The 22908-nt window shown below is 39.7% G+C and overlaps 1 long non-coding RNA gene across 1 annotated transcript; it reads right to left on the reverse strand.

Annotated features, from left to right (window-relative positions):
- Nucleotides 1-941: 941 nt before the first annotated feature.
- Nucleotides 942-18361, reverse strand: LOC122054130. Its single transcript, XR_006132573.1, has 3 exons — nt 18299-18361; nt 18126-18208; nt 942-1204 (listed from the first exon to the last, which is right to left on the reverse strand). It is a non-coding gene; the product is annotated as an uncharacterized LOC122054130 (long non-coding RNA).
- Between the last annotated feature and the right edge of the window lie 4547 nt (nt 18362-22908).

Consider the following 22908-nt stretch of genomic DNA (forward strand, 5'->3'; position numbering starts at 1 on the left):
CGTGCATAACCTTTACGGGCCAAGCCGGTGTGGGTATACATTCTGCTTTCTTCTCTTCTTTTACTCATCACTTACTTTCTAGTTAATTGAACATTCCTCATATATACCAGCTTTAAAACTAAAACAGTGGTTTGTGATCAACTTAATTGAAAATAGCAAATTAAAATTCTTACCTTGAAGTCGTCAGACATGCGACTGATTACAAATGCCCTCCAATCATATCGTGTAATACTATAACTACTTGGTGGTTCTTTCAACTCCTCTGGTTTAGCAAGCTTGCTAAAAATAAACTTATGAACAATAGTCAAAAGACTATTTAATATATTGCAGGCATTGAGCCATGTATTGTATTGTTGATATCATCCTATATCTAACTACATAAACAGGAATGTCAAGTATTCTTCTATAACCATGAATTGATCTTAACATACACTACAACATTTTTCACCAATGGCAACATCCAACAAATGTGGCCTAAAGTATAAAAACCGTTGCCTTTTCTTTAGACAACGGTTTTTAAACCGTGGTATAGTCAGCCGTTGCCTTTTGTTTAGGCAACGGTTTTACTAATAATTTGCAACATTATAAAAAAAACCGTAGCCTTTGATGAATATAGCCAACGGTTTTTTAATCATTCTATGGCAACGGTTTATGACCGTTATCTATGATAGCAACAGAAAAAACCGTTGCCTTTGATTGCAACACAAGAAAAACCGTTGCTTTTGATTGCAACACAGGAAAACCGTTGCTATTGATAGCAACAGAGGAAAACTGTTGTCGTTGATAGCAACAGAAAAAATTAATACTGAAAATATACCAATTGAAGAAAATTATACCAATTAAAGAAAAACATGCTCAAAATATATTAATCATCCACATACATATTGAAGAAAATTAATTACGTTGTTATCCAAAATAAAATATTATAATACTCAAACAAATATACTAATTAACAAAGTATGCATCATCTTGATCCACATTTGTCTTAATATTTCTCTACCTTAAACTTAAATCTTTGCACACAAAATATAAAATCATTTGTCATCTATCATTACTGATCAAAACATTTGATCTGCATCCACATTTGAGCTTCATCCACTATCAGTACTTGTACTAAAAAATCATGTTATATAGCATCATCTTCTTCCGCTTCTATGTCCAACATTTGATCTTCATCCACATGATCACCATCCATATTAGGATCCTGTATATAAAATTTAAAATATTAAGACCTCACCAATCATCATAAATAATAATTGAAAAATCATAGCTACTAGAGAGTTATAAATGTTGAATAAATTATTACATAAATGTTGACTCATGGTGATGACATGACTCATGTTGAATGACATAATTGGATTCATACTGATAACTGAGAAAAATACACAGAAACTAAAATGCATAAAAGCAACAATCTGATATCACAAAGGTGAGTGAGCACAGAAGTAAAATGCATAAAAGCAACAATCCGATATCATAGGGGTAACTGAGAAAAATATTGATGACATGACTCATGTTCAGTGAGCACAAAAGTGTTGTCAATAAGAAAAAATAGGTGTGATATTATATCATAAAAGCAATATTCTTTTGGCATCGAGTTATAGATTAGGTCCATTTGAGTTCTTGATACCATCATCTGCATTGGATAGGGGTCAAGCATTGGAGGTAATAGCGAAGTGAATAGCATACAGACAAATCAGATAAGAAACAACAGATTGGTGCTTGCCATCATCAGGGAGGAAAAAAAATCAATCCTAGAGGGAAGTAGTGATTAATGGAGTCTGGAATCAAATATAAGAATAGAGAATATTAAACTACAATTGCAGACCTTAGATTAGCTGACTACCACAAAAGATTGTATTCCTCAAACTCGAGTTGGCCACTGTTAAGTTACTAAAGTCTCTGGGTGCATCAATGTCTTTGGCAAAGCATTAGACATTCGCACACCACAAAGCCTTGCTCAAGTCTAAGAAAAGGCATTTAATTATAGAAAATAAAAAAAAAACATATGTATAGCACAAAAAAATAGGAATATTGTAGAATTACAAAGAAAACATAAGGTGCATAATGAGAACTGATATTATCTAACCCACTACAGATGTTAGTTTAGTGCATATTCAATACTTGTAATGTGACACTCATAGCATGACCAACCAAATCTGTTTATATATTACTGGTTATAATTTGCATGTCTCCTTGCATTGCTTCTTCTAGGCCTGTGCTACTGTAAGTGAGTCTTTAAACCAATTCAGAGCCTAAAATGATACCTAAGGTCAGAGGTAGAATATCACACACATACTAGGGCATCCATAATATGGTCCACTGATGATGCTTGCATCATGAAGATTCAGACTCAAATCCTAGTATGTAAATGAGTTCTTAGCCCAAACCTAAATTTCTATTTGCCAAACCCTGAGCAGGTGTCTTTGTTTGATTACACACATTAATTACCAGACAAGAATAGGTGACTCCTAGAGGAAAAGATGTGTCAGTATAGGTTAATACCCACAACTGAATTTGACTATTTACATTTGAAATTTATCACGTGATTATGTATAAAAACAGCCTAAAATCAGTACAAAGTAATTATCACAAATGTAGGGGTGGCAAAAGATGCAACATTTTGCAAAATAGATCCAGCTATTTGTTCCAATTTTCAAACACAGTGAAAGTCGAGACCCCAAGTTAGTCAGGTATACCAAGGACAAGATATGAAGGTATGTAAGCAGATATGGATATAAATTTGCAACAAGAGACTGATAAATAACAATTAATCTTACCATACAAGACTAAGGCTTAAGGGAACGTATTCAATTCTCATGGCAACTATTACTTTACCAATGTTACCAGTAATCAATTCAACTAAATTCCTACCCCCAAATGAAAATTTGCCACAGCAACAAATCATTCTATTGAATCACTACAAACCGTAGCCTCACAAAAGTTCCAACAGCAATAAATCTCCAAGGAAAACAAACTTACTAACAAGATTATTAAATCTCCTACCCAACACGAAGAGCACCTTCACCAAATGAGTCAACTAAAATTTTTCTACTTCATTATAGAAATTGAACCAACAATATAGCAAGATCTACACAAAATCTTCAATTCAAAACCCGTAAAAGAAATCATACAGCGGAGTAGGCATTTTGAGAGGAACTACACAAAGATTTCAAAGCGAAATTCATGGAACCCACAAGCCACAAAACCAAGTTCAAAACCAACTCATCCAACGAGATGTAAATTTGTCCGCAACGAGGAAAACTACCTTCAAATCCAGAGCTTCCCAAAAGAAAAACCAAGACGCAGCTTATTCCACCTCTAACATCTCAAGTCGACAGTTAATCAAACAGTTAACCTACATAGAACTCACGGCATCAACAAATCTGAAGGAAAAAATCGAAGTTCAAACCCATCTTATGCCAACAAAACCCATAAATCCCAAACAGAACAATCCCCTAGCAAATTCGCACCATCTATAATAGATTGCTCCGACATGAGGAAACCAGAAACCATACGAGCCAAGCGAGAGATAAATGAAACCTCAAATCAGAATGAAAGAACTCGAAATCCTCGGTTAAATCCAAAGAAAAATGTCGCCGGAACCTACATAGAGTTCCATTCAACCAACCAGTAACCAAAGCTCCATTCGGCACACAATCAAAAATCGGCACCTCGATCAGACATTTAAGCGAACAGAACACAGGAATTGAAACCTCGACATCACGGAAGAAACCGAACCTCAACTCACACACACTGTTTGACGGACGCCAGTAGGAACACAAGAAAGGCACTCCAAGGAAATCGAACACTTTCAATGCAGACCTCACCGATCAATAATCCGAAACATATGCAAACCAAATGACCGAATGAAAACTCAACAAAGAAGAAGCTCTAACAGGAACGAACACACAACAAACATCTTCTCCGTTCTAGGTTTCGACCCCTCTATACCTCACAGATCTTATGCTATCACCGTGAGATATACTTGCCTTCCCTTCCGTAATTCTCTGTTGAAGCCCCTTCTAACCTAGCCATAGCCGCCGGTGGTCGTCACTGGACTCCATGCCCGCTTGCGATGCTCCCACGAAGTTGCCGAGGTGGTGAAATACCGGAGCAGGGATCTATGCTCGGTGACAAGCTTGATCGGTCTAGCGAGGGGTTGAGGAGGGGATGAAGCGGCGATTTGGGCACAGTGGATGGGTGTGGGAAAAATGGTTGAGAAGCTTTTATACCTAGGTCTTAATACCTAGGGCAATTTAATCCCTAACCTAGGGTAACTATAATTCATCAATCCCCATTTTAATCCCTCTATTAAATAATTTCATGATGTCGTACCAGTTCGTTTAACTTTCCTACATTTCGTAGAAAATTTAGTGGATGATTTCCTTTATTGTTGCTCATGAGATCTTAATTTATCAATTTTATTTTACCTTATTCAAATTCCATATCCTTACTTTATTTGCAAAAAATAAAGAATATTGTAGTTTAAACCGTTGCCTAATGTAGCACAACAATATTTAAAATAAAATATTAAAAATCGTTGCCTAATCTATTTAGTATAATTTTTTTAATAAATGTATTTTAGAGAACGGTTTTTAATCGTTGCATATTAAAAAAATTTATTAAACCAACACTATTAAAAACCGTTGCCTAATGTACTTTAAGAGAACGGTTTTTAAACCGTTGCAATTGTTAGGACCTTCGGATGGCTAGAGAGGGGGGTGTGAATAGCCTCTTCGCAAACTTACACAAATTTTCTTCCAGAACTTTGTTAGCACAGCGGAAATAAGCAAAAACAAACTAATACAAGGAAGAAAACAAAACACCACTAACACAATGATGTACGAGGTTCGGGGATAACTTGCCCCTACTCCTCGGCGTGTTCGTAAGGTGGACGATCCCTTGATCTTTCGGTAGATCAACCCCCGGACAGATTCCGGCTAAGTATTTCTCCTTCTCGGTGGAGAAACCTCTCCATAAAGTCTCAAAAGGATTTAAATGAAGCACAAGACTTACAGAGTTTGGTGGCTACAATGAATGCACAATTAACTTACAACCACAATGAACACAGAGCTTAAAGAAGCGGATCCTCTGCCAAAAGCTTCACACGACACTCTTGCTTAATCGACGACAGAGAGTTTGCAACCAAAAACGTTACCCAACCTCTCTTCTTCCTCCTTCTTATTTCTCTGTTTTCTTCACCGCGTTTACCTGCATCGAATCACTGCAAGCTGCATAGAATCGCTGCAACCTGTATCGAATTACTGCAATCAACTCAGGCATCGCCAATCACTCCTCCTCCATGGCCTTCACTGGCGTCCTCTGAGCTCGAACCACTGCCCAGGTCTCAAGCTGATTGCAGCCAGAACATACCCAGATCGCCAGTATCCGTTGATGCTTCAAATGCACCATTTGCAGCCAAGCTCAGTAGAAAAACCATTTTGTCTTATTCCTCTGATAGACCTTAATTTGAATTCAAGCATGATCATGATACTTGCAACCTGTGACTCAAAAAGCTCACAGAAGATCGTTAGTTCAGAGAAATCAGAAGTTGCAGAAAAACAGCAGAATACAAACGACATCGCTGTGGATCGGTCGGCAGACCGATCCATGGCTCTCTGGACCGATCGGGACACATCCTGATCGGTCCGGGATCGGTCACCAGACCGATCAGATAACCCACAGAAAGTTTCTGTGTGGTTCCTGATCGGTCATCAGACCGATCAGATAACCCACAGAAAGTTTCTGTGTGGTTCCTGATCGGTCACCAGACCGATCAGATAACTCACAGAAAGTTCTGTGAGGTTACTGATCGGTCACCAGACCGATCAGTGATCTTTTAGTATCACTGGGTCGGTCTGCAGACCGATCCAGACGACCAAGGTATCACTGGATCGGTCTACAGACCGATCCAATGCTTATGTGAGTTTTGGAGCTTTCCAGCCCGAAACCCTAAGGTCTTCCTGGTTTAGAGAACGAGCTACCGAGCCCTTTCTGACTTAGTCTGGAGAACGAGCTACCGAGCCCTCTCCGACCTAGTCCGGAGAACGAGCTACCGAGCCCTCTCCGACTTCGTCTGGTCCAGAGAACGAGCTACCGACCTAGTCCGGAGAACGAGCTGCCGAGCCCTCTCCGACTTCGTCTGGTCCAGAGAACGAGCTACCGAGCCCTCTCTGACCTAGTCCAGAGAACGAGCTGCCGAGCCCTCTCCGACTTCGTCCGGTCCAGAGAACGAGCTACCGAGCCCTCTCTGACCTAGTCCGGAGAACGAGCTGCCGAGCCCTCTCCGACTTCGCGTGCCAAGTATCCGTACTTGGACTTTTCCTCTCCTCATGATCAACCTTGATTAATAATCAGTCTGAGTTTAATTAATATCTGATACAAACTTAAATCAGTGTCAACATCAAAACAACAGCCAGGTCAGACTGTATCAACAATCTCCCCCTTTTTGTTGTTTGACAACACGATTTAAGTTTAGATAAGAAATGTTCATATTTCCCTAATTTTAGGGGAATCAAGGTCCTCCCCCTAAGACAGATACAATACCATGTAAGGATAGGGGAATCAAGGTCCTCCCTCTAAAGCTAGACTTTCATTTAATTCTAAACTTAGTTACCTTCTCCCCCTTTGTCAAACACCAAAAAGGTGCGAATTAGGTAATAGAACGTTACGGACTCCCCCTTAACCCATACTGGCTTTTTCTTAATTCACCTAGAACACCCTCTAAGTGTATTATGAGACAGTGATAAATGAATAAGAGACATACAAGACAAGGCATATGAGTAGCATATTAAAAACCAATATGGAGCGAAACATAAAGAAAGAAAATAAACAGCAAATATAGATGAAATGAACAAGCATCCAGGTCAGACATAAAATATCCAACAAGCAACATCCAAAAACATAGACAGTCAAAACAACATCATAGAACAATGTATATCACTCAGCCTCCTCATCATGAGGAGCATCAGCATCATCAACGGGAGGAATGGGTTCCTGAGGTGGCACGCCGCTGCTCGAGGATGGATAGCCCGGGAAATCCTGCGGAGGTGGGTATCTGGCCATCCAATCCATAATCACCTGATGTGTCGTCAGCTGCTGACTGCGTAAATCATCGTAGCGCTGGTCAATCCAGACGCGCAGCCCATGAAGCTCAACAACCAGCAGCTCATCGTGTCGATCAAAGCGACTCTCCAGCTCGGCGATCTGCCAGCGCAGATCAGGATCGGCCTCTCCATCGTCAGCAGCAGGAGGAGCAGCAACGGGAGCAACCTGTCGTGGAGGTCCCCGTGGTAACTCACCTAGTGCTCTCCCATCCTTCCACCGGACGCCCCCATTTTGTCCTATGATTCCAGACTTGGAAAATGCCCGCTTCCCAAGTCTGCAATCCTGTCTGACCATCTTGATTATTCTACCCTTAGAGACATCAATCTGAAGGGTCTCGAGCCAATCTGTAATTATATGTCCATAAGGCATATAAACAGTGTAGCCGCTCGGCTCACTATAGGAGATGATCGAAGAGTAGATGCTAGATACGATGTCAAAGTCGAGACGCCGACGCAATCCATAAAGCATCAGGCAATGATATGGACGGATCTCAGACAATGGTTTAGATGTGATAGGCAGAAGACAGTTTGTGACAATTTTAAAAAGAATGTAGTCTTGAGGAGATAGTCTCAAGGCTGCAAAAGTAGGAAAGTCAACATCTAGCTCATCAAGGCCACCCGGTCTAGGTTGTCTGAAGAAATACTCATAGACTGAGTCAGGTGTGACATCAAAAGGTGAGGGTAGAGGGTCTGGTAGATCAGGAAATATCGAAAAGACATTACCGGAACACCTCCGACAATCGAGATACTCAAAGAAGGATGAGAAACTGAAATCAATAGTCTGCTTAGCAACTCTTGTTTTATAACCTACATCATTAGCAGTCTGATGAAGGTTGTTGTAAAACTCAGAGACCAAGTCATAGTTGATATCCCGTTCTAAGCAGACAAGTGAGTCAAGTTTGTAGTAGGAAATGGTTTCAGACACAGTTGGACAAAATTCATCCATGAATTTACGATCTACAGACCTACACGGGAGTAATTTGAAGGTTCTTTATCTAAAGGCTTCCTCAAAATTGTAGTTCGGGATCCTCCCGGAAATAGATGGTTGAGGACGAGAAGGGGCCTTTGACTTCGACTTCTCAGGTGACTTAGAGGTCCCCTCACCCACTGGTTTCTTTCTAAGAGTTAACAATGGGATACAATGGGAAGTAAATGAGCACCGGAGCCGCCAGAAACAAAAACCACAGACATGTGAGAAATGAAATCGAAATGCCAAAGTTCTAGAGAAATAGGGAGTTACCTTGGTGCCATTGAACTTTTGGCTAGAGCTTCGGAGGGCTAGAACGTCGGCTAGGGTTCCGACGTGCAAAGAGAGGAGAAGTGGTGAGGTGTAGGGAAGAGTTGGCTAGGGTTTCGCGTGAAGAGAAAAAGAAAGGATCGGGAAGTTTTAAGGGTTACAGATGGGTGTACAGTGAAGAAATGATCGGACGGTTGTCCGATCAGGAGGTATCAGGAGTCTCCTGATCGGTTCATGGATCGATCCAGGAACATCCTGATCGGTCTGTCGACCGATCAGGAGACGATCAGTACTCGCTGATCGGTCGGTAGACCGATCAGAGAATGATCAGTGGCCTTGTGCCGGATTGATCTGATCGGTCTCCGGACCGATCAGGGAACTCTCTGATCGGTCTGTAGACCGATCAGAAAGCGTGCCAGGCTGACCTGATCGGTTCGTAGACCGATCAGTGTCTGATACTTAGATCTCCAGTAATTTCAGTAACTGAAATTAGTAGAGATTGTCGATAGTTCGTGGAAGTTTCTCTAGAAAAACTTCCAAATTCAGAACCTAGAACTTGAAGGATCTACAAGCATAACTATCACCTAACGATTATGGTCTGAACTTGTTTATAGCCCTAAAGTTCAGACATTTAGAAAGCAGGCAACTTAAGGCCTGAAAACTAAAATTTTCGACTAGTTATGTTCAGTTTCAAGTTTGTCAAAATATAACCAACTTGCTATCATTCTTTCAAGGACTTGTCCTAGTATCAATCAAAATCATGAAAAGCATCGTTCAAGTGTATCAAACAGTCCATCAACCAAAGTTTCATAATTTCTAGGTAAAGGTCCAACCAAGTTTCCTTGATTGGAATATATGAGTAAGATCTAGGAACCAAATACACATGAATTATGTAATGGTCTTCCCCATACTCAATTTATGTCTCTTCAACCTAATTATTCAAGGAATGCATGATACATGTTGAATAATCCGGCTGATCCTAGCATCTCACCCCATTTCTAGCAAACAAAAATCATTTGTTAAACCTTATAGTTTGTGTGAGATATTCCCAAATTGCCCAAATTAATTTCCCTATTTCTCTTGTTGTTTTAATTATCCTTATTGATCATGATGAAGTCCTAATGGCCTATTGAGCCAAACACATTCCCAATTCTCTCATCAAATGACTAAATTCATTCTCCGGAAGAGGTTTGGTGAAAATATCGGCTAGGTTTGACTTTGACTCAACATAGGTGAGTGCAATGTCTCCCCTAGCTACGTGATCTCTAATGAAGTGGTGACACACTTCAATATGTTTGGTCCTTGAATGATGGACTGGATTTTTTGTTAGGTTTATTGTGCTGATGTTGTCACACAACACTTGCACTCCCTTATACGAAAGTCCATAATCTTCTAGAGTGTGGATCATCCACAACAATTGTGATACACTCTCTCCCATGGCAATGTATTCAGCCTCGGTCGTGGAGAGAGCAACACAATGTTGCTTCCGACTTGATCAACTAACTAATGATGAACCTAAAAATTGGCAACCTCCACTAGTGCTTTTCCGATCCAATTTGCACCCAGCATAATCGAAATCGGTATAGCCTATTAAGTCAAAAGACTCCGTACGAGGGTACCATAGACCTACTCTAATTGTGCCCTTAAGATATCTCAATATTCTCTTAACTACAATTAAATGAGATTCCTTGGCACAGACTTGATATCTAGCGCATATGCCCACAGCAAAAAGTATGTCCGACCTACTAGCTGTGAGATATAGAAGACTACCAATCATGCTTCTATATTGCGTTAGATCAACTGGTTTTCCACTCTCATCATTGTCAAGGCGAGTGTTTGTCGCCATTGGAGTGGATACTTCCTTAGAGTCACTCATTTTGAATTTCTTGAGCATCTCTTGAGTATATTTTGTTTGATGGACATAAATACCATCTCGAGTTTGTTTGATTTCAAGTCCAAGGAAGAATGTCAATTCTCCCACCAGACTCATTTCAAATTCACTTTCCATGTGAGTGATAAATTCATTCAAATAACTCTTGTTATTTGAGCCACAAATTATGTCATCGACATACACCTGAGCTACAAATATGTTTTCACCATCTCTACGCAGAAATAGTGTTGGGTCTATTTGACCTCTCACAAAACCCTTTTCTAATAGGTAAGTTGACAACCTTTCGTACCAAGCTCGAGGTGCTTGTTTAAGCCCATAAAGAGCTTTCTTGAGCTTGTACACGTGGTTTGGAACTTCGGTATTCACAAACCCCGGTGGTTGTTCAACATAGACCTCTTCTTTAATGAAACCATTTAAGAAGGCTGATTTGACGTCCATTTGATAGAGCTTGAAGCCTCTATGTGCAGCAAAAGCTAGCATTAAACGAATGGACTCTAATCGGGCTACGGGAGCATAAGTCTCATCATAATCGAGGCCTTCAACTTGACTATAGCCCTTGGCTACAAGTCTTGCCTTGTTTCTAACTACTTCTCCCTTTTGGTTTAACTTATTTTTGAAGACCCATTTGGTTCCAATAATGGTGGTCTTCTTAGGTCTAGGAACTAAGTCCCACACTTGGCTCCTTTCAAATTGACCTAACTCATCTTGCATAGCTATGATCCAATCAGGATCATGCAATGCCTCATCAACTAATTTTGGTTCAATTTCTGAGATCAAGGCGACCTCATTAGACTCATTTCTGAAGAATGACCTAGTCCTAACCCCTTGTTGAATGTCTCCCACAATCTGGTCTTGGGGATGACTAGAGGCTATCCTAAATTGCCTTGGTGTTGGCGGTGCCTCATGAATGGTCTCACTAGACACAGGCAAGGGCTCAGTATCAGGTAAAGGATCAGACTGAGTCCTCTCTTGCCTTTGCTCATCGTCATCGGAGTTAACTTCGACTCTTTCTATGTTTTGATCATTTAAACTTAGATTTCTAAGTTCAATTTGAATTTCTCCTACATCCCTTGATTGATCATTTGACTTAGGGATTTCTTCAAATGCTACATCAGAGGACTCTTCAATCAATTTAGTCCTATTGTTGTAGACTCGATAGGCTTTGCTGGTTAGAGAGTACCCGACTAGTATCCCTTCGTCAGCCTTAGCCGTGAACTTTCCAAGATGATCCTTGGTGTTCAAGATAAACACCTTACAACCAAATACCCTAAGATGTTTAATTGTAGGGGGTTTCCCAAACCAAAGTTCATGGGGAGTCTTTCCTAAAAACCTATGTATCAAGACTCAGTTCTGCACATAGCAAGCTGTATTTACAGCTTCAACCCATAGGTAGCTAGGTAGAGAGTACTCATTGAGCATGCTTCGTGCAGCCTCTTGTAAGACTCGGTTCTTTCTCTCCACAACCCCATTTTGTTGTGGGGTCCTTGGAGTAGAGAACTCATGCCTATATCCTTTTTCTTGACAAAATTCTAAAAATCTATGGTTTTGAAATTCTCCACCATGATCACTCCTAATTGTTTTAATTGTTGTTGATTTTTCATTTTCAGTTCTTCTACAAAAGGAAATAAAAATATCTATGGTTTGGTCCTTATATTTCAAAAAGAAAGTCCATGTAAATCTAGTAAAATCATCAATGATTACTAAGCAATATCTATTTCCATTCAATGAAATAACATTACTGCAATCAAACAAGTCCATGTGCAATAAATCTAAAGCAGTAGATGTACTTACAATGCTCTTACCTTTATGAGGCACTTTTGTTTGCTTACCCTTTTGACATGCATCACATAGTTTTGACTTTTGGTACTTGATGCTTGGTAGGCCTCGCACTAATCCTTTGTTGACCAGCTTTCGAATGTTCTTCATGTTTACGTGGGCCAACCTCCTATGCCAAAGCCATGATTCTTCTTCTTTTGACATGAAATACTTAGCAGAAGCATTAGTAGCACTTTTAAACGATACTTGGTAAATGTTATCTACCCTTGTGCCTACTAGTACCGTGTCAAGTGTGTCAATGTGTTTGACCAGGCATTGACTTGAATGAAACTCAATTGTGTAACCTGTATCACACAATTGGCTGACACTTAGGAGATTAAAAGTCATCCCCTTGACTAGAAGGACATTTTTGATTTGAAGACATTCGGATATTTGAATATCTCCAACTCCTATAACCTTAAGGCTACCATTATTACCAAAGGACACATTACCTCTATTTTTGTTTTGGAGGGTGGTAAAGAGTGACTTGTCCCCGGTCATGTGCTTGGAGCATCCACTATCAACAAACCAAGTTGATAGATGCTCCCCCTCGACAAATGCCTACAAGACACGAAAGATAGATGTTTTAGGTACCCAAATCTTGGGACCTAATGCATCTACAATGAAAGACCTAGGAACCCATGCCTTGGTCACACCCTTCCTAGTCTCATGAACCCTAGAAGCATGTGATCTATGAAATTGGGTTCTAGACACTAAGGAAATGAAACTAGACTCCTTAGGTTGGTATCCTAATCCAGCCTTGTTGTAGACCCCCCTTTGGGCATTTAGAATCATATCTAAGGTCTTAGAGCTAGTTGAGAATTTCTCAAGCATTTTCTTGAGTTTCTCAACTTCACTCTTTAACGCTTTGTTTTCATCCTCAAGAAGCTCTTGATGTAGGTCATCGACCTCATCTTCCCTAAGAGCTTTCAATTTTTCTACTTCATCTTTTAGTGATTTAATTTCTGTTTTTGATTTCTTGAGCAAAGTAGATAAATGAGTAATAGTTCTATAACACTTTTCTAAATGAGGCGAAGTTACCTCTTCATCATCCGAAGATGATGAAGTCGCGGCTGACGTGTCACTTGTGTCACCATCACTTCCGGAATCCGGTTCCTCCCTTGCCATGAGCGCTAGTTGACGTGTGCTTTTCTCCTTCTTCTCTTTCTTCGATGAGCTTGAGGAGGATTCATCCCAAGTAGCTTTGAGAGCTTTCTTCTTCTTGGCCCTTTCCTCCTTCTTCTTGAGTTTTGGACACTCGATCCGATAGTGTCCTTTCTTGCTACACTCATAACAAGTAACGTTAGTCTTATCAATATTTTGATCAGCAGATTTACCTTTCCCTTTGTATCTCCGGCTTCTTCTCATGATCCTCCTTACAAAGTTGGTCATCTCGCTTGATGATGATCCACCTTCATCATCGGACTCGGAGGAGGATGAGGATGTAGGGATCTCTTTCTCCTTCTTCTTTTCTTTCTTTCTTCTTCCATTCTTGCTCTTTTCTCCTGCAACTAAGGTAATACCTTTCTCTTTTTGACCTTTGTTAGCAAGTTCATGAAGTTCCATTTCACAGAAAAATTCATCTAACTTAACAATTGAAAGGTCCTTGGAAACCTTGTAGGCATCTACCATAGATGACCACAAGGCATTCCTTGGAAAAGCTTTGAGTGCATACCTTACGAGATCGCGATTCTCTACGCGTTCATCCACGGAATGAAGACCATTGAGGATCTCTTTGAACCTTCCGTGTAGTTCACTTACCGTTTCGTTCTCCTTCATGGTGAGGTTTTGTAGTTGGTTTAGGAACAAGTCTCTCTTGGCGATCCGAGAGTCTCGGGTTCCTTCTTGGAGCTCGATGAGCTTGTTCCACAAATCTTTTGCGCTCGTAACTGGACCTACCTTGATGAGTTGATCTTTGGCTAGCCCACATTGTAGGGTTACCACCGCCTTGGCATCGGCTTGTCCTTTGCGGGTTTGCTCGGCGGACCACCTTGACGAGTCTAGTTCCTTACTTTCTTCGTCCTTTGGAGGTGTGAACCCTTCCTTGACCGAGAACCACATGGAGATGTCGGTCTTGAGGTAATACTCCATGCGGCTCTTCCAATATTGGAAATCCGCTCCGTCGAAGTAGGGTGGACGATTGGTGCTAAAGCCTTCCTTCATAGCCATCTTCTTGCTCTTTAGGGTGTTAGTCCGGATGAAGAGCTCCAAGCTCTGATACCACTTGTTAGGACCTTCGGATGGTTAGAGAGGGGGGTGTGAATAGCCTCTTCGTAAACTTACACAAATTTTCTTTCAGAACTTTGTTAGCACAGCGGAAATAAGCAAAAACAAACTAATACAAGGAAGAAAACAAAACACCACTAACACAATGATGTACGAGGTTCGGGGATAACTTGCCCCTACTCCTCGGCGTGTCCGTAAGGTGGACGATCCCTTGATCTTTCGGTAGATCAACCCCCGGACAGATTCCGGCTAAGTATTTCTCCTTCTCGGTGGAGAAACCTCTCCATAAAGTCTCAAAAGGATTTAAATGAAGCACAAGACTTACAGAGTTTGGTGGCTACAATGAATGCACAATTAACTTACAGCCACAATGAACACAGAGCTTAAAGAAGCGGATCCTCTGCCAAAAGCTTCACACGACACTCTTGCTTAATCGACGACAGAGAGTTTGCAACCAAAAACGTTACCCAACCTCTCTTCTTCCTCCTTCTTATTTCTCTGTTTTCTTCACCGCGTTTACCTGCATCGAATCACTGCAAGCTGCATAGAATCGCTGCAACCTGTATCGAATTACTGCAATCAACTCAGGCGTCGCCAATCACTCCTCCTTCTCATCTGGTCCTCTGAACTCACACCAATACCATCCATGGTCTTCACTGGTGTCTTCTGAGCTCGAACCAATGCCAAGGAGTCAAGCTGATTGCAGCCAGAACATACCCAGATCGCCAGTATCCGTTGATGCTTCAAATGCACCATTTGCAGCCAAGCTCAGTAGAAAAACCATTTTGTCTTATTCCTCTGATAGACCTTAATTTGAATTCAAGCATCGTCATGATACCTGCAACCTGTGACTCAAAAAGCTCACAGAAGATCGTTAGTTCAGAGAAATCAGAAGTTGCAGAAAAACAGCAGAATACAAACGACATCGCTGTGGATCGGTCAGCAGACCGATCCATGGCTCTCTGGACCGATCAGGACACAGCCTGATCGGTCTGGGATGATGCTGATCGGTCTGTGGACCGATCAGGACTCAGGTGGATCGGTCCACAGACCGATCCCCCTCTTTCTTCTCCGATCTTCTTCGCTTCTGTATGATTACTGATCGATCACCAGACCGATCAGATAACCCACAGAAAGTTTCTGTGTGGTTCCTGATCGGTCACCAGACCGATCAGATAACTCACAGAAAGTTCTGTGAGGTTACTGATCGGTCACCAGACCGATCAGTGATCTTTTAGTATCACTGGGTCGGTCTGCAGACCGATCCAGACGACCAAGGTATCACTGGATCGGTCTGCAGACCGATCCAATGCTTATGTGAGTTTTGGAGCTTTCCAGCCCGAAACCCTAAGGTCTTCCTGGTCTAGAGAACGAGCTACTGAGCCCTTTCTGACTTAGTCTGGAGAACGAGCTACCGAGCCCTCTCCGACCTAGTCCGGAGAACGAGCTACCGAGCCCTCTCCGACTTCGTCTTGTCCAGAGAACGAGCTACCGAGCCCTCTCTAACCTAGTCCGGAGAATGAGCTGCCGAGCCCTCTCGGACTTCGTCTAGTCCAGAGAACGAGCTACCGAGCCCTTTTTGACCTAGTCCGGAGAACGAGCTGCCGAGCCCTCTCCGACTTTGTCCCGTCCAGAGAACGAGCTACCGAGCCCTCTCTGACCTAGTCCGGAGAACGAGCTACCGAGCCCTCTCCAACTTTGTCCAGTCCAGAGAACGAGCTACCGAGCCCTCTCTGACCTAGTCCGGAGAACGAGCTACCGAGCCCTCTCCGACTTCGCGTGCCAAGTATCCGTACTTGGACTTTTCCTCTCCTCATGATCAACCTTGATCAATAATCAGTCTGAGTTTAATTAATATCTGATACAAACTTAAATCAGTGTCAACATCAAAACAACAGCCAAGTCAGATTTAATCGTTGCATATTAAAAAAATTTATTAAACCAACACTATTAAAAACCGTTGCCTAATGTACTTTAAGAGAACGGTTTTTAAACCGTTGCAATGAGAGGCGTTGCCAAAAATAAAAAATGTTGTAGTGATACATTTGTAATGTATCTCTTGTATCGCTTGATATGGCATGAGATTTAAATCCACCATTTATAGAGCATTAAATGAAAGATGTAGTTGACCTTCTGCGGCAATCAACAAAAGAAGATTTCTCTAACCTAACCAATATTTTTAATTCCCATCTTTATAGAAAACAAAAGAATGAGTAATTCAATGGCGAAGTCATTTTGATATATATTTTCATCTTAAATAAGACATGTTTCTATAAATCAATGTTTTGAACTCTTTAGGCAGACTACATGATTTATTTATTAATCAGTTTTTGAAAAAAAAAATTCTAATCATCGATATATGTATCATTATATACCTGCATGCCATATATATATATGCTATACAGTGACTTCTCTTTAATTATTTACATATGCTATTTAAAATTTTGCCAAACTGACTAACATTATCAGAAATTTGAGACAATACAATTTCAGTAACCACTTTACAAGTCAGCTACCATGTTATAACAAAAATACTTTTTTAATCCCAACTAAATTCACTTCAATCGATCTGCATATATACTATTATCTATGAGGTCTGTATTTAATAAATATGGCCAATTAAGTCTATCTTATTGGATATAAATATCTTTTCTTTTAGTTAATAATAGTCTTTTATAGCCTCCCCTATCAATATGTCACACTGTAGATTATTGATTCATTCAAGTCATTAAATAGGTACACTTATATAGGTTGGTTAAGGTATTTAAAAATGAAAAATCTACAATTATATATCAAAATTTCAATCCTAAATTTCAACAAAATACATACATATACACACACAAACATATATTATTTTATAAAATTAACTAAGAAAAGAAAACTGAAAAAAAAAAACAGGGTAACAATTAGGTGTAACTTTAATAAAGATAAAACAAAGATAAAATAATGTGGACATGTTCGAGGATGATATAGACTTGCATTGAGTTTAATGGAGAGCCATTCATTCATTCAAGTCATTGTACTGTTGAATTTCTATGACAAATTAACCTTATTGTCATTAATTTTATCCTTTATTAGGCTACACTTATCACTTATAGCACTCTCAACATTGGGCTACACATAGTTGTTCCCAAATGATAATGATGTTACTTTATCTAGTCAACCCACAGGTCCACCAATGTTATAATCCAATAACTATCCACCAGACATTCTCCATATCAACCTTCTAGGCAGGATTTATTAACTATCCACTAGATCAAATCTATACAGAAAGTTTGACACAGGTTGCATAGGTTGGATAAGGCATTTAAGAATGAAAATCTACAATTATATACCAAAGTAGTAACATTCATTCATGCCTCCAAACCTAACTTTCAACAAAATACAGACACATATACATACTCCAGTAAAGATAAAATGTGATTAAAATGGTATAGATATATTCAAGAATAATATATGCTTGCATGGAGTAATGGAGAGCCAATATCCAAATAGTTGAACCTAAAACTTGATGATATTTCCTAAGAAAAGAAAAAAGGTACAGCAACATAGTGTATCTACAAATTCCATTTTTGGTCATGCTCTAGTAAACCAAATTAACATAGTCGATATTTCATACCCCCATTATGTTATTGGCTGAAACCAGGGTCAAAAGTCACAACGTGATTATACTAAACAAAAAGGCTATGTTTTCCTTTTACAAATGTAATATTGCTAAGCAATAAATGGAGAGCACTTACATCTACTGATTCTCTAGGCCCAATATGATGTGAACATACACTTTCAACCTCGGCAAGAATGCACATAAACTGTCCTTAGAAAGAATAACAATAGTCAAAAGACTAACCTGCTGGTTCATGTCATGTAGGATTGTACTTATTTATTGTCAACCCAAGTCTCATCACCTCATTCAAATTAGTTTATTTTCGCCTGTAAATATCAGAGACACCGATAAGTTCAGTTTGTTTTTCGCCTGTTTTCCTTGGAGTGAAGAGTGCTCGCTGGCCGCACAACTCATACCTTGCTGTAAGCTTTGTGACTGAATTAGCTAGCGGAATGATATCAAGCACTGAACCAAATCTCTGTCTGTTAAAAGACATGGTTTTGTTGAGGCTAAAAAGATAACTAATGGCATGTTTGAGTATGAGCAGTATTGCAGAATACAAAGCTCAACCATTTGAGAATCATACTATCAATATCAAAACTATGAACTCCACTTAAGTAGTTGAAGCTTAACGATGATTCTTAAATGTCATTCTCTAAAGAAAGAAGCTAATTTACCTAAGGTAGTCACCAACCAAGCCGGCAACAATAACTGTTTTCTGATCACAATCAGCAGCATTACAGCAAAAATCGTAAAGATCCACAAAGAATTGGGCTTCATCAATCCCTATCACATCAAGCTGCCAGTGCATTTAAACATGTGAGCCTTCTATGTGAAATAGAGCAAAATGCAAAACAATTTATTGGAAAGTTTAATTAGTTCACCAATCTATCATTCCTTCAAGAAAAAGAAATTTATCACCTTACAAAAGGCCACCTAGTACTAATTTTAAGTATTACCGACAATAAATTCATGTGTTTGATCATTGGATAACATAAATATACCCCTAATAAGCAATCTTATTTCTTATATACTAAATAAATATAATTGGTTGGAATGAGAAACAATATGAAGGGCACACAAATTAGACAACAAGATTATAAAGAATAATACTTGTTAATCCCAAATGAATCAACATACAAGTGTCAATCATGAAGTTATCAAATTCATATTACTAAACAGAAGCTCCTCTTAGATGGGTATTGTTTGTGTGAAGCGTACAACACATCTAAGCATCATTTGAATGAGGTGATACTTAAAGGAGGAAGAATCAGAAAATAAACTAATGAACAAATTAGTTTGAGCAGTGGCAGGAAAGGAAAGCTTCTCCCATTAACGATCGAAATGCTCTGCTCCGTTGCCACTTCCACGGCCGCCGCCTCCAATTCCAAGTCCACCTCCAATTGGCTCCAACGCCTCCACAGTTCTCACGGCCTCTCCGTCCCTGTCCATCACCACCTCGATCACTTCCTCTCCTCTGATCCCAGCCCCGATCCTACCACCCTGCCCGACCCTAGCCTTAACCTTCCTCTTACAGTCCTTTGCTCGGAGGCCCTCGATCTCCCTTCGCTTGTCACTGCACTCGATGAGAAGCAGAAGATCTTCGATATCGTCGGCGGCGGTCTCGCGGAGCTCTTCGTCATGGAAGGGCCGGCGGGGATCAAGGCCAAGAAGAGCGCCTGGAAGCAGCCCAACCCTAGGGCTTGTATTCCATCCGTCTCCGACAGCATCGACGGGTGCCGCAAACTCCCCACGGCCTCCCCTCCCTCCAGCGCGGACAACAGCGTGGCCGACGCCAAGAAGAGCCGAACCAAAATGTGTTGAAAGAGGGGCACGGCTAGGGGTTCGACGGACTCGGACTTGTCGGCATGCTCGAGGACCGATGTGACTGTCATTGATACCAGCCACCCTGGTTGGAAGTCGGAGAAGGTCATCTTTAGGAACGTAAATATGTGGAAGGTGCGGGATAAGAAAGTTTGGAATTTGAACAGGAAGAAGAGAAGGTTGGGCGTCGTAGGGCAAAAACGTGTGAGGAGTGGAGAAGATTGTGTGTGGAGATCGGGAAGAGGAGATTGTGTGAGGAGAGGGAACGTGAAGAGATGTGTGATGAAGAGAGGAGAAAGACACAGTTATGCCTAGGGTTCCCGAAGACTAAGGGGAGGGAAACACGCGCCAAAGAATTTTTCGGAGAGGGAAAGCATTAAACCTCTAAACATACGCTTAAAAACAACGGTTTTAGAAAACCGTTGTAAATTGCGTTGTTGATTAGAAAACAATTCACTCAACGACAACATTTTTTACAAAACTGTTGTCTTTTGTTTTTTTTAAAGCTCAAAGACAACGGTTTTGTTAAAAATCGTTGTCTTTTATCAAATTAACAACAGTTTCTTCAAAAACCGTTATCTTTATAGTGTTGTCTTTTAACATATTTGTTGTAGTGCCCATCTATTTCTCCAACACAATCCTGATATACCATGTCTAAATTATTAATAATTATGAACATATAGGCATGACTCTATAGTAGTCAAAAGATAAGAATAATATTTTCATCTTAAAAATGGGTAGAATAGATTGCCATTGAAAATTTATGAAGAAACTTGTGACACATTCGGTTGTTTGAAAAATTTATCCTCCAATTCCATTATAGCTCTTAAAATGTTATGGAAATGATGACTCATTGTTTCACCCAATCGATAGAAAAAGAAGTCAAGTCCACGATTTGCAACATTGTGACTTAGTAAATAGAGTGATGTTACTATTTGTTCTTCCATAGTGATCCTTGTTGTAGGTCATAAATCACTTTCTTTAACTAAAAGATTACACAATTCTATAAATACAAAAGGATCTATTCTAATTATACTACGACATTAATCATTAGTTAATACTTTTATTATTAATTCATTTCACACACGTCCCCTTCTAATAGTACAATACGAGAAATTTTGCTATTTTATTTGTGCCTATTTTGTGCATACCAAGCTACAACAAACAAACCACCTATGTCACTGCAAGTTGATGCATACAATATAACTTAATAAAATCATTATATTTCTCATTTTGATCACCCTTTTATAATCAAATAAATGAAAAATAAAATAAATGATAAAGAGAACAATAGTGAGCATCGAAAATGAAATCACCTCAGTAAAATAAAATTAATTAAATTATGTAAAAATAAATAAATTCAATTATGTGAATTTAATTAAGTAATAAATAAATAAATTCAATTCTATGAAAAAAATAAATTCATTCTGTGGATTTTTAGGAGGAGAAAGATATGGGCATAAGCTCATAAATGAATTTACCAGATGTAAATTTTGGGAAGGAGAAAGATATGAGCTTAGGTTGGAAGTGTAGACACATGATGTCACTCCAAAGACACATGACTAGAGTTGCAAAAATAAAAAAGACGCAGATTTTTAGAAACTTTACCAATGAGATGTAGATTGTCGGAAACTTCACCAATGAAGATGAGATGAGCAGGGAGACAAAATAAACTCAAAAAATCAGATAAAAAAATAGTACAATGCAGAATCAACGGTTATTACATGATGACGAGATGAAAATACATGATACCCATATCACATGCATGAATAGATTTCACGATAAAGGCTGATTCACACTAATGCAGATCACGTTATATTAAGATCCTAATGCAGATCACGTTATATGATCAATTTTGACAAAAGGAAAATTACATGATTTCCGACCTACATCGTAATATACGAAGAATAAAAGATTAAGGTTACCTATCCTCAGAGAGATACAATGAGAGCCAGTGTAGGTGTCGTGGAGTGAGAGCTGTTGGAGTCGGGGGTGCAAACTTTTCTCGTTAACGCGGCGCAAAGAATACCTAAACCAACTAAAACAACAAATTTTAGAATTAATATAATAAAATAGGGGTAAAATAAAAAAAAAAATCCTTTACCCTTCGTTACACTCCAAATCGAGGTGTATGAAATTCATTTATTTCATAAGTAAGGAAGGTTAAAGCTTATCTTTCCTTATCTTTCCTTTCTATAACTCACTTTTTCTCAAACATGGTTTTAAGTTTCCCTTTCCCTTGTTTACCCTTCCCTCACCTCCTCCCAAATAGGCTGTTACAATGAAGAGGGTGTCCCCTCGGGGCGGTGCGATGGTTAAGACATGGGGAGTTGTCACATGAGGTCTTGGGGTCGAAACTCGGCGTAACCGAGTATAACCTCCCTCATGTCTTAGTCATTTGCACTAATGGTTAGTAGTCATCCGTGATTTACCTCCTCCATGTTGGCCTAGGGACGGGTTGACGGAAGCGCTGGGGACGAACGAATCACTTTTTTGCCATATGTTACAATGGAGAGGGAGATTGCGAGTTGGAGGGTGAAAATGAGAAATAGAGCCCTGAACGCACCCCTCGCTCCCTAGCGCTGATAGTGGGTCTTCCGAGTGTGTAAATGCAAAGGCACATTCTAATATCTTTTTGCAACTTTTAGTTTATATGGTGTATTTGGTGCAATTTTCATGTGTATGAATGAAGAAAAACGTGCTAGGTATTCATCTTATCATATTAGATTTGTTTTGCTAAGTTTTCTTGACAAATCTTGATGTTTAAATTGAGTTCTTGATCGATTCGTAAGGGGGAACCAACTTGGGCATTCCCTCTGTCCATAGCCTTGTTGGGGTGTGTTTTGATATCAATTGAGTAGGGTTGACGAGAATGACATGGTACAAGTCCGCTTGAGGAAGTGATCATATTTGGTGCAGTTTAGGCTCCTAGGGGCTGATGGAAGTCGGGAAAGGATTAGATCAGCCCTGTTTTTATTAGTTTCATACGCTAAGGATTTTGTTTTATGAAAATGTTGTATTTATCTATGTGTATGGGTTGAAGATAATCTATGTTCATGTAGGGGTTAAGATCAGCCCTGTTTTTATTGGTTTCATGTTAGGTCTAACGTGGGCATGATATGATTCATATCAGGCCTAACGTGGGTCTGATATGAATTTTTTTTTACTGATTCTTTCTTCTTATATTTTAACACCTTCTAAA

This window comes from Zingiber officinale, chromosome 3A (assembly GCF_018446385.1).
Source record: "Zingiber officinale cultivar Zhangliang chromosome 3A, Zo_v1.1, whole genome shotgun sequence".
In the NCBI taxonomy this organism is placed as follows: Eukaryota; Viridiplantae; Streptophyta; class Magnoliopsida; order Zingiberales; family Zingiberaceae; genus Zingiber; species Zingiber officinale.